We start from the raw sequence: 12,044 nt of genomic DNA, 5'->3' as shown, positions 1-12,044 counted from the left end.
TGTTTTGTGGTCTAACGTGTCTATCCTGGAGAATGTTTCATCTACACTTGGAAAAAACATATTCTGGTGTTGTTGGGAAGAATGTTCTGTATACATTTTTAGGTCTAGTTGGTTTATAGTGTTGTTAAAAAACTATATCTTTATAATTTATCAGCTGTCCTATTCATTATTGAGTGAGTTATTGTATTCTTCAACTACTTTTGTAGAAGAGTCTATTTCTTCTTTTAAGTCTGCAAGTGTTTGCTATGTGTTTTTTGGACTTTGTTATTTGGTATATATATATGTTTATCATTGTTAAATCTTCTCAATAAATTGACCATTTTATCAATATATAATGACTTTTTAGACTCTCATAAATTTTTATTGTTAAAGCCTACTTTGTTTTATATTCCCAAACTGAAACTCTGTACCAATTAAAGAATAACTCCCCATTTCCCCTTACCTCAGGTCCTGGTAACAATTATTGTACTTTCCAAATTTATGAATTTAATTCTTCTTGGTACATAAGTGAAATCATATATTATTTGTCCTTTTAAGTCTGGATTATTTCACTTAGCATAATACAGTCAAGGTTTATCCATGATGCAGCATGCATCAGAATTTCATTCACTTTTAAGGCTGACTAATATTTTGTCATATGTATATAACTCATCATATGTATATACCACATATGTACATACCACAGAAATGATATGGACCTAACAGAAGCAGAAGATATTAAGAAGAGGTGGCAAGAATACACAGAAGAACTATACAAAAAAGATCTTCATGACCGAGATAACCACGATGGTGTGATCACTCACCTAGAGCCAGGCATCCTGGAATGTGAAGTCAAGTGGGACTTAGGAACCAGGAACAAAGCTAGTTGAGGTGATGGAATTCCAGTTGAGCTATTTCAAATCCTAAAGGATGATGCTGTGAAAGTGCTGCACTCAATATGCTAGCAAATTTGGAAAACTCAACAGTGGCCATAGGACTGGAAAAGGTCAGTTTTCACTCCAATCCTCAAAAAAGGCAATGTCAAAGAATGTTCAAACTACTGCATAATTGTACTAATTTCACATGCCACCAAGCTAATCCTCAAAATTATCCAAGCTAGACTTCAACAGTACTTGAACCGTGAACTTCCAGATGTTCAAGCTGGTTTTAGAAAAGGCAGAGGAACCAAAGATCAAATTACCAACATCCGTTGTATCATAGAAAAAGCAAGAGGATTCCAGAAAAACATCTACTTATGCTTCATTGATTACACTAAAGCCTTTGACTGTGTGTGTGGATCACGACAAACTGGAAAATTCATAAAGAGATGGGAATACCAGACCACCTTACCCGCCTCCTGAAAAATCTTCATCCAGGTCAAGAAAGAACAGAACTGTACATGGAACAACAAACTGGTTCCAAGTTGGGAGAAGAGTAGATTAAGGCTGTATATTGTCACCCTGCTTATTTAATTTGTATGCAGAGTACATCATACGAAATGCTGAACAGGATGTAGCTCAAGCTGGAAACAAGATTGCTGGGAGGAATATTGATAACCTCAGATATGCAGATGGCAGAAAGTAAAGAGGGACTAAGAGCCTCTTAATGAAAATGAAAAAGGAGAGTGAAAAAGTAGGCTTAAAACTCAACATTCAGAAAACTAAGATCACGGCATCTGGTCCCATCCCTTCATGGCAAATAGATGGGGAAGCAATGGAAACAGTGACAGACTTTATTTTGGGGGTCTCCAAAATCACTGCAGATGGTGACTGAGCCATGAAATTAAAAGATGCTTGCTCCTCGGAAGAAAAGCTATGACCAACCTAGACAGCATAATAAAAGCAGAGACATTACTCTGCCAACAAAAGTCTGTCTAGTCAAAGCTATGGTTTTTCCAGTAGTTACGTATGGATGTGAGAGTTGGACCATAAAGAAAGCTGAGTGCTGAAGAACTGATGCTTTTGAACTGTGGTGTTGCAGAAGACTCTTGTGAGTCCCTTGGACTGAAAGGAGATCAAACCAGTCTATCCTAAAGGAAATCAGTCCTGAATATTCATTGGAAGGCCTGATGCTGAAGCTGAAACTCCAATACTTTGGCTACCTGATGTGAAGAACTGACTCATCAGAAAAGACCCTGATGCTGGGAAAGATTGAAGGCAGGAGGAGAAGTGGGGGTTGAAGGGGCAGGAGGAGAAGAGGATGAGATGTTTAGATGGCATCACTGACTCAATGGACATGAGTTTGATCAAGCTCTGGGAAGTGGCGATGGACAGGGAATCCTGGTGTGCTGCACTCCATGGGGTCACAAAGAGTCGTACACGACTGAGCAACTGAACTGAAGTGACTGATGGATGTGAGAGTTGGACTATAAAGAAAGCTGAGTGGCAGAGAATTGATGTTTTTGAAGTGGTGTTGGAGAAGACTCTTGAGAGTCCCTTGGAGTTAAAGGAGATCAAACCAGTCAATCCTAAAGTAAATCAACCCTGAATATTCATTGAAAGGACTGATGCTGAAACTGAAACTCCAATACTTTGGCCACCTGATGTGAAGAACTGACTCACTGGAAAAGACCCTGATACTGGGAAAGTTTGAAGGCAGAAGGAGAAGGGGACGGCAGAGAATGAGATAGTTGGATGGCATCACTGACTTGACGGACATGAGTTTGGGCAAGCTCCGGGATGTGGTGATGGACAGGGAAGCCTGGTGTGCTGCAGTCCATGGGGTTGCAAAGAGTCAGACATGGCTGAGCTACTGAACTGAACCAAACTGATACACCACGTTTTGTTTATCCATTGATTTGTCAGTGGAAATTTGGGATGTTCCTACTTTTTGGCCATTGTGAATAATGCTGGTATGAACACTGGTGTGCTAATGTCTGAATCTTTGCTTTCAGTCCTTTTGGATATATACCTAGAAGTGAATTTGTTGAATCATATGATCATTCTATATATGATTTTCCTAGGAATTGCCATACTGTTTTCCTGCACCACTTTACATCTGCACTACACACAAGGATTCCAATTTCTCTACATCCTCACTAACACTGGTTATTTTCTGTTTTTATTTATTTTATTATTTTAAAACAGTATTCATCCTAATTGTTATGAAGTGGTATCTAATTGTGTTTTTGATTTGTACTAATCTAATAATTAGTGATGTTGAGTGTATTTCTGTATGTTTATTGGCCATTAGTGTATTGTCTTTAGAGAAATGTCTAATCAGGTAATTTGCCCTGTGCATTTGTCTTTTAAATTATGTCGTAAAAAGTCAAGGTTCAAATCTAAAATACAATACTGACTCTTATTTCTATTTATATCATACCTTTACCAGTGTTCTTTATCTCTTTGTAGTCTTAGGTTACTATCTTTTTTTTCAGACTGGGTGAAGGTGTGCTAGTGACAATTCTCTTAGCTTTTGTCAAAGAATGTCTATTTTCTTTTTTGTTGTTGTTGTTTCCCTCTTGGGCCTGCTTTTATGGGGACAAACTAACAGAGGGCATGGGCTGTAGAAAACTAGGAACAATACATAAATATATATTATACACAGAGAAGCATTTCTGTAAAGTCGGGCCCTACCCCCTCCATATGCTAAGGCTGAGGAGTTAGGCACTGAGTCAGTCAGCTCTTTCAGTGGGTACACGCACATCTGAGGGAAGGAAGAAGGTGCTGAGAAATGCTGATCAATGGCATGATCTATTTACTGGAGATGAGGAAAAGCCAAAATTGAACAAGGGTTGTTTTTTTGTTTTGTTTTGTTTTTTGTTTGTTTTTTTTTTAAAAAAAGAACAAAAACCCAGGCTGAGGCAGGGAAGTGAGGAAAAGGTAAAATGAGAGATGGATTCTGAAAGGGAAGGGGACCTGAGAAGGTTCTCACTTCCCTTGGTCGAAGCCCCTTTAACTTTGGGGTTAAAGTGGGGAAATGGAGTTGATATCACTTAGAATTCAGGCTTCCAGCAGCACAGCTCTGGTCTCCAAAAGATAAAAAATAGTAAAATTTTGCCCTCCAGTCAAAGCTTTGGAATACTGTGTGTGTGAGTGGGGTGAGGCTGAATCTCTGGGATGTCAGTACAAGGCTTCCAAGGTGTGGCCCTGGTAGGGCAGGAAATCTGTCTCTAGGCTGGTAGAGGGCAGGGTGAAGTATTGATGACAGGGGAGGGAGGACAATCGGAGGGGATTAATTATTGTCCAGTGAAGGGATGATTCCTGTTAAGTAGAATTGGAATTACTCAGTGTTTGCAAGTTTCCTTCCAGTTCCAAGATCTGAAAAATAAGGGAAAGAAGGAGTCAGGCTTAGGTATGGACATGGGCCCTGCCCCTCCTACCCTCCTGGAGGGAACATGACCTTGAGCTCCCAGTCAGCAGGATGACTTCTCTCTCTCCCTCCAGAATCCACAGAATGGGTGCTAGAGAGGGGCTGACTTGCAGGTGCCTCCTGCCCCTAGGGCACCCCTGGGCCTACTTTGTCCAGGTGCTTGTCCATCTCCTCCTTCCTTAGCAGCTCTGACTCCTCAAGAACCCAGTGCTATGCTGTCTTCTTTTTCGGGAAATTGGTCTCCTGCTGGTAGTCCTTGATGAGGCACTCAACCTTGCTGTACTTGTGCTCTAGGGCCTGGCACTGGGCCTGGGCCTCCTGCGGGTGCTCACTCACAGCCTTGCATGGGCCCTGGGCCGTGACCCCATAGCCCTCCAACTTTTCCATGTGATCCTTTTTCTCCTTCACACTCTGTTCCAGCTGGGCCTTCTTCACCCACCAGTGCCCCTTCTGCTCCAGGCTCTGCAGTTTTCTTTTCAGCTGCTGGATCTGTATCTCAGTCACAGCATGCTAGATCTGGAACTCCTTGAACTTGTGCACAGCTTCTCAGGCTCCACAGGGGACAAGGCATCCTGGTTCTCTGCCAGCTGAACACCTTAATGGCCATGTTGCCACCTGGGAACATGGGGCTCAGCTCCTCAACCTCATTAGTGGCACACTCTCCCATCTCCTTGTTATCCTTCCCCTACCCATGCTAGGCGTATCTCTGCTCCATCATTTTCTGCTGCCATTGCACCTGTTTCCAGGGTCTACTAAGTTAGCTGGGGCACCTCACCTAGCCACTCCTGGCCAATCATAAACTGCATGCAGCCCTTGGTGTTCCAGAGCATGGAGGCTACAAAGCTCTGGGTCACTCCCACCAGATTCATTCCATCCATCTCCATCAAGAGATCGTTCACCTGGATCCTGCTGTCCTGATGGACCACACTGCTGTCAGTCACGGTCTTGATGTACATGCCCACCTTCTCCAGGCCCATGTCTGTCCATGCCCCATGCCAACAATGCTGAGACCCAGGCCCTCAGCATCCTCCCATTCCACAGGATACAGCTCCAACCTTTCCACCTGCTTCTCCAGATGTACTCAGCAGAGGCCACCATGGGATCCACGTCCTTGTTGTAATGATGGTCATCCTCGTTGGAGTAGGTGTTGAACACTTGAATGGGCTCCATGCTAAAATGGGTCTTCTGGCTCAGGGCTGGGTCCTTTCCCTCTGAGAGTCCTGGGATCTCCATGCACCTTGATTTGGCTCATAGAGGGGCTTCACTTCCTCCTCGTCTTCTTCATTGTCCTCCTCCAGGGTATTGCCCCCAGGAGTCCTCCCCAGTCCCACTGTAGGCACTCACGTCCACCAAGTCCTCCTTCTTGGACTCGTACCTCTTTGGGGATCATGTCCTGGCTCAGCCATCACCTACCCCTCTCTCAGAAACCACCAGGGCCACCACCTCCTCCTTGGGGGTTGCCTGGGCCTTCTGCCCCTCTGGCAGGGGCTGGCAGTAGTTTCCAAGGCACAGCCATTCTCCAGGGCTGCATGGGCTGTAACCTCCTCCTGGATCATTTCTGCAGGTGCCACTGTCCTCCACCTCCACAGGCTTAATGAAGCCCCTCCTGGGTCTTGAGAGGCATTAGGCAGGGGCCACTTGGTGCTGCAGGGGCTGCTGTCCTCCAGGCACACATTCCTGGGCAGGGACATTCCCCAATGGGACGGGCAGTAGCAGAGGAGTCTGAAACACCAGGGACCTCCTGCTGGCCAGGTTCAAGTTGACCTGGGGAGCCCCCTTGGCCCCTACCCTGGGCAGCCTGGACCCACAATGGAGGCCAGTCCTTGAGTCAGGCTCAAGGTCTCTATTTGGTTTATGTTTATAATTTTGATATTCTCTATTTGGTGATTGGAGAAGGCGATGACACCCCACTCCAGTACTCTTGCCTGGAAAATCCCATGGACGGAGGAGCCTGGTGGGCTGCAGTCCATGGGGTCGCTAAGAGTCAGACACAACTGAGCGACTTCCCTTTCATTTTTCACTTTCATGCATCAGAGAAGGAAATGGCAACTCACTCCAGTGTTCTTGCCTGGAGAATCCCAGGAACAGGGGAGCCTGGTGGGCTGCCGTATATGGGGTCACACAGTCAGACACGACTGAAGTGACTTAGCAATTTGGTGACACATCATTCTCCTGGGTTTCTCTAGTTCTTTGTTTATGGTTTCCTCTAGCTCTTTGAGCACATATAAAACAATTAACTTAAAAATCTTTGTCTGGTAAGTCCAATGCATGTGCTTTCTCAGTGCTATTAATTTCCTTTTTTTTCTCCCTATGAATGCAGGCTTCCCTGGTGGCTCAGATGGTAAAGAAACTGCCTGCAATGCAGGAAGCCCAGGTTCAATCTCTTGATCTGGAAGATCTCCTGGAGAAGGAAATGGCTACCCACTCCAGTATTCTTGCCTGGAGAATTCCATGGAGAGAAGAGCCTGGCAGGCTACAGTCCATGGGGTTGCAAAGGGTCAGACACAACTGAGCATCTAAGACTTTCACTTCCATAAATGTGACCTACTTCATTGTTTCTTTCCATAACTTGTCATTTTTGTTGTTGAATGCTGAATTTTGAATATTATAATGTTGTGACTCTAGAAATGAAAGTATTTCCCTCCTCAGGATTTATTTCCTGCTTCCTGTATATGTTTTGTTGAATGTGTCCTCTGAAGTCTCTGTTCTATTAGCCTATGGTCAGCTAGTGATTTAACAGAGATGTCCTTAAACTCTCAGAGTTGAAAGAAAGATAGTAAAAGGAGAAAAGGAAAAATCTACCCTGGTCTTTATAGATTAGTTCTGTGTCAGGACACTCCTTTAATTCTTCAGTTCAGTCGCTCTTTGTAACCCCATGAATTGCAGCATGCCAGGCCTCCCTGTCCACCACCAACTCCCAGAGTTCACACAAACTCACATCCATTGAGTTGTGATGCCATCCAGCCATCTCATCCTTGGTCGTTCCCTTCTCCTCCTGCCCTCAATCCCTCCCAGCATCAGAGTCTTTTCCAATGAGTCAAATCTTCGCATGAGGTGGCCAAAGTACTGGAGTTTCAGCTTTAGCATCAGTCCTTCCAGTGAACACCCAGGACTGATCTCCTTTAGGATGGACTGGTTGGGTCTCCTTGCAGTCCAAGGGACTCTCAAGAGTCTTCTCCAACACCACAATTGAAAAGCATCAATTCTTCGGTGCTCAGCTTTCTTCACAGTCCAACTCTCACATCCATACATGACCACTGGAAAAACTATAGCCTTTAATTCTTAGCCAGTCTATTTACAACTCTGGTTTAGTCTTTACTCTCCCCTTGCTATGAGCCTAAAGATCAGTGGGAAGTAAACATTCAGGGCTTTCTCAGGTGTTTTCTGAGATATGACCAGCCCTGGGCATGGGTTGTTGTTGTTCAGTTGTTAAGTTGTGTCCAACTCTTTGCGACCCCATGGACTGCAGCATGCTAGGCTTCCCTGTCCTTCACTATCTCCGTGAGTTTGCTCAAACTCATGTCCATTGAGTTGGTGATGCCATTCAACCATCTGATCTTCTGTTGCCCCCTTCTCCTCCTGCCCTCAATCTTTCCCAGCATCAGGCTCTTTTCCAATGTGTGGGCTGTCTGCATCAGATGGCCAAAGTATTGGAGCTTCAGCTTCAGCATCAGTCCTTCTAATGAATATTGAGGGTTGATTTCCCTTAGGATTGACTGGTTTGATCTCCTTGCAGTCCAAGGGACTCTCAAGTCTTCTCCAACACCACAGTTCAAAAGCTTCAGTTCTTCTTCACTCAGCCTTCTTTATGGTCCAACTCTCACATCTGTACATGGCTACTGGAAAAACAATAGCTTTTACTAGTCAGACCTCTGTTAGCAGTGATGTCTCTGCTTTTTAATATGCTGTCTAGGTCTGTTATAGGTTTTCTTCCAAGGAGCAAGACTCTTTTAAATTTGTGGCTGCAGTCACCGTCCACAGTGATTTTGGAGCCCAAGCAGATAAAGTCTGTCATCGTTTCTATTTCTCCCCCATTCTATTTGCCATGAAGTGATGGGATGAAGGGATGCTATGATCTTAGTTTTTTGAATATTGAGTTTTAAGCCAGCTTTTTCATTCTCTTTCACTTTCATCAAGAGGCTCTTTAGCTCCTCTTCGCTTTCTGCCATAAGGCTGGTGTTATCTGAAGTTATCAATATTTCTCCCAGCAATCTTGATTCCAGCTTGAGCTCCATCCATCCAGCCTGGCATTTGCATGATATACTCTGCATATAAGTTGAATAAGCAGGGTGACAGTATACAGCCTTGACATACTCCTTTCCCATGTTTGAACCAGTTTGTTGTTCTATGTCCGGTTCTAACTATTGATTCTTGACATGCATACAGGTTTCTCAGGGGGTGGGTAAGGTGGTCTGATATTCCCATCTCTTAAAAAATTTTCTATAGATTGTTGTGATTCACACAGTCAAAGACTTTAGCCCTATCAATGAAGCAGATGTTTTTCTGGAATTCGCTTGCTTTTTCTATGATCCAATGGATGTCGGCAATTTGATCTCTAGTTCCTCTGCCTTTTCTCAATCCAGCTTGTGCATCTGGAAGTTCTCAGTTCACATACTGTTGAAGCCTGCTGCTGCTACTGCTAAGTCGCTTCAGTTGTGTCCGACTCCGTGCAACCCCACAGATGGCAGCCCACCAGGCTCCTCCGTCCCTGAGATTCTTCAGGCAAGAACCCTGGAGTGGGTTGCCATTTCCTTCTCCAATGCATGAAAGTGAAAAGTGAAAGTGAAGTCGCTCAGTCGTGTCCAACTCTACACGACCCCATGGACTGCAGCCTACCAGGCTCCTCCGTCCATGGGATTTTCCAGGCAAGAATACTGGAGTGGGGTACCATTGCCTTCTCCACCTGTTGAAGCCTAGCTTGAAGGACTTTCAAAATTACCTTACTAGCATGTGAAATGAGCACAATTGCACAGCAGTTTGAACATTCTTTGGCATTACCTTTCTTTGGGATTGGAATGAAAACTGACATTTTCCAGTCCTGTGGCCACTACTGAGTTTTCCAAATTTGCTGGCATATTAAGGGCAGCACTTTCACAGCATCATCTTTTAGGATTTGAAATAGCTCAACTAGAATTCCATCACCTCCAATAGCTTTGTTTGTAGTGATGCTTCCTAAGACCCACTTCACTTCACACTTTCACACTCCAGGATGTCTGGCTTTAGGTGAGGTGATCACACCATCATGGTTATACAGGTATTAAGACCTTTTTTTTTCCTTTTTACAGTTCTTCCGTGTATTCAGAAATGGTAATGATGTAACAGAAGCAGAAGGGCATGGGCATGGCTTTTCACCTCCTCTTTTTAAGTGGATGCTTTTGAAGGCCCTATTTCCCAAAATTGTTCCCTCCCTCAGCTTTTCCTCCCATACTTTTAGCATGCATATTTTCTGATAGAACTGTACTCTTTTGCCACAGATAACAACAATTTGTTCATTTACCTTTCAGTATTTTCCAGGAATGACCTCTATTTAGCTACTTTTCCAAACTGAGATTGTTCTGAGTTAAGAAAAATAAAGGCAATGCCTGCTCTGTTCCTTCCAGAACCAGATATCCACAAGAGGAACACAGGCTGTCATCAAGACAGTCACTGCACCTGGGAGGAGTTTGGAGCCAGGCTAAGTTAAAACTAAAAAGTTCTCCTACCATGTTAAAATGGACTTTTTCCCAATTCATCATTCACTTGGTTGCTGCAATCCTTTGACTACTTTCCAGAGTTCTGACGAAATTGATTCAGACAACTTTGCTTAGTTTTCTTTTGGTGTTTCCAAGAAGTGATAGGTGCTTGAAGCCTCCTACTTTTCCATTTTCACTAACATCTGAAAATCTTTTTTCTTTAATTATTTAGTTTATTTTAATTGGAGGATAATTACTTTGCAATATTGTGGTGATTTTTGCCATACATCAACATGAATCAGCCACTGGTACACATGTGTCCCCCCATCCTGAGCCTGCCTCCCCCCTCCCTTCCCACCCCATCCCTCTGGGTTGTCCCAGAGCACTGGCTTTGGGTGCCCTGCTTCATGCATAGAACTTGCACTGGTCATCTATTTTACGTATGGTAATATACATGTTTCAATGCTATTCTCTCAAATCATATCACCTTTGCCTCTCCCACATAGTCCAAAAGTCTGTTCTTTACATCTGTGTCTCTTTTGCTGCCTTGCATATAGGATTGTTATTACTGTCTTTCTAAATTCCATATATATGCATTAATATATTGTATTGGTGTTTCTCTTTCTTATTTCACTCTGTATAGGCTCCAGTTTCATCCACCTCATTAGAACGGACTCAGATGTGTTCTTTTTTTATAGCTGAGTAATATTCCATCATGTATATGTACCACTACTTCCTTATCCATTTGTCTGCTGATGGACATCTAGGTTGCTTCCATGTCCTAGCTCTTGTAAACAGTGCTGCAAAAAACATTGGGGTTACATGTGTCTCTTTCAATTCTGGTTTCCTCAGTAACACCTGAAATTCTTAATAATATTTGAACTATGACTCTCCCACTTTCCTTTTGTACTGGGCCCTGCAGGTTAGATTTGCCTCTAAAACTTCCAACCATTTTAACAATTTTTCTGCCTCTTATACTTGTCACTATACAGCATTCTTATAAGTAAGTCCATGCAGAGATCTTTCCCTGGTACTAGATTAGTACTCAACTGAGAATCATCACAACTATGACAATGAATGCCCTCAGTAATAGTGTGGATTATATCAACAATATTTATTCTTATGTCCAAGACAAATTTTGGGAATTTTTAAGGTATCATCTGAAACTAAAGGGTAACCCTCAACTGAATTTGCTTACTCCAACTAGGATCCTGAATATCCCCTCAAGGAATGAGAATTTTTAATTTAACACTATTTATGACTTTATAGATCAGCTTTCATAGGCCTCTGTCTTCAGCAACTTCCCAGTGAATTCTTTTATGTAATTGATAATCCTAGACACTTCAAATAAAACAAAGTCTTACCCTCCTGATTGTTCATCTAACTCTATACCACACTTTTTTCCCTCCTTCTCCCCAAAATATTCAAAGGCTCAAATTTTTCTTTGAGTGTCTCCAGCCTTTTCATTATCTTAGTCACAACCAGTGACTACCACCACCATCACCAGCAACAAATTATAGCATGAGATAGATTAATTTCTACTCCACTTTGTATCAATTAAGATACTTTCAGCTGAAAATAGGAAAAAACCAACTCAAAGGCCCTACATGATGAGGAAATTTAGTATCTCATATACCAAAGTCTTCAGAGATAGGATGGTTTCAGCACTGGTCAACTGAGTGATTCATGACATTATGAAAGACCCAAATTCTTTCTGTATTTCTGCTATGTTATTCTTACTCAGTTGATTTGTCTTCTAAAACTGACTCTCATCATGACCCCATAATAACTGCGACCAACATACGCATAACATGTGGATGGCAATATCCCAAAATAGAAAAAGGTTTTTCTCCTCAGTCTTGGTAAGCCCGGAGAAATTGTACCCAGAAAACACTTTCCTAAACCAATCACTGACCAAGGAAATGAAGTTACCATGATTAGTTTAGACTAAGCAAAATTTATTCCAGTTTCTTAAGGAATACACACTGTTCTCCATAGGGGCTGTACTAGTTTGCATTCCCACAAACAGTGAAAGAGGGGTCCCTTTTCTTCACACCCTCTTCAGCATTTATTGTTTGTAGA

The 12,044-nt window shown here is 43.0% G+C and overlaps 1 pseudogene; it reads right to left on the bottom strand.

Moving 5' to 3' along the window:
• Positions 1-4,129: 4,129 nt before the first annotated feature.
• Positions 4,130-9,632, bottom strand: LOC120881628 (annotated as a pseudogene).
• Between the last annotated feature and the right edge of the window lie 2,412 nt (positions 9,633-12,044).

This window comes from Oryx dammah, unplaced genomic scaffold (assembly GCF_014754425.2).
Source record: "Oryx dammah isolate SB20612 unplaced genomic scaffold, SCBI_Odam_1.1 HiC_scaffold_23, whole genome shotgun sequence".
In the NCBI taxonomy this organism is placed as follows: Eukaryota; Metazoa; Chordata; class Mammalia; order Artiodactyla; family Bovidae; genus Oryx; species Oryx dammah.
This window is presented reverse-complemented; position numbering and strand designations above follow the sequence as displayed.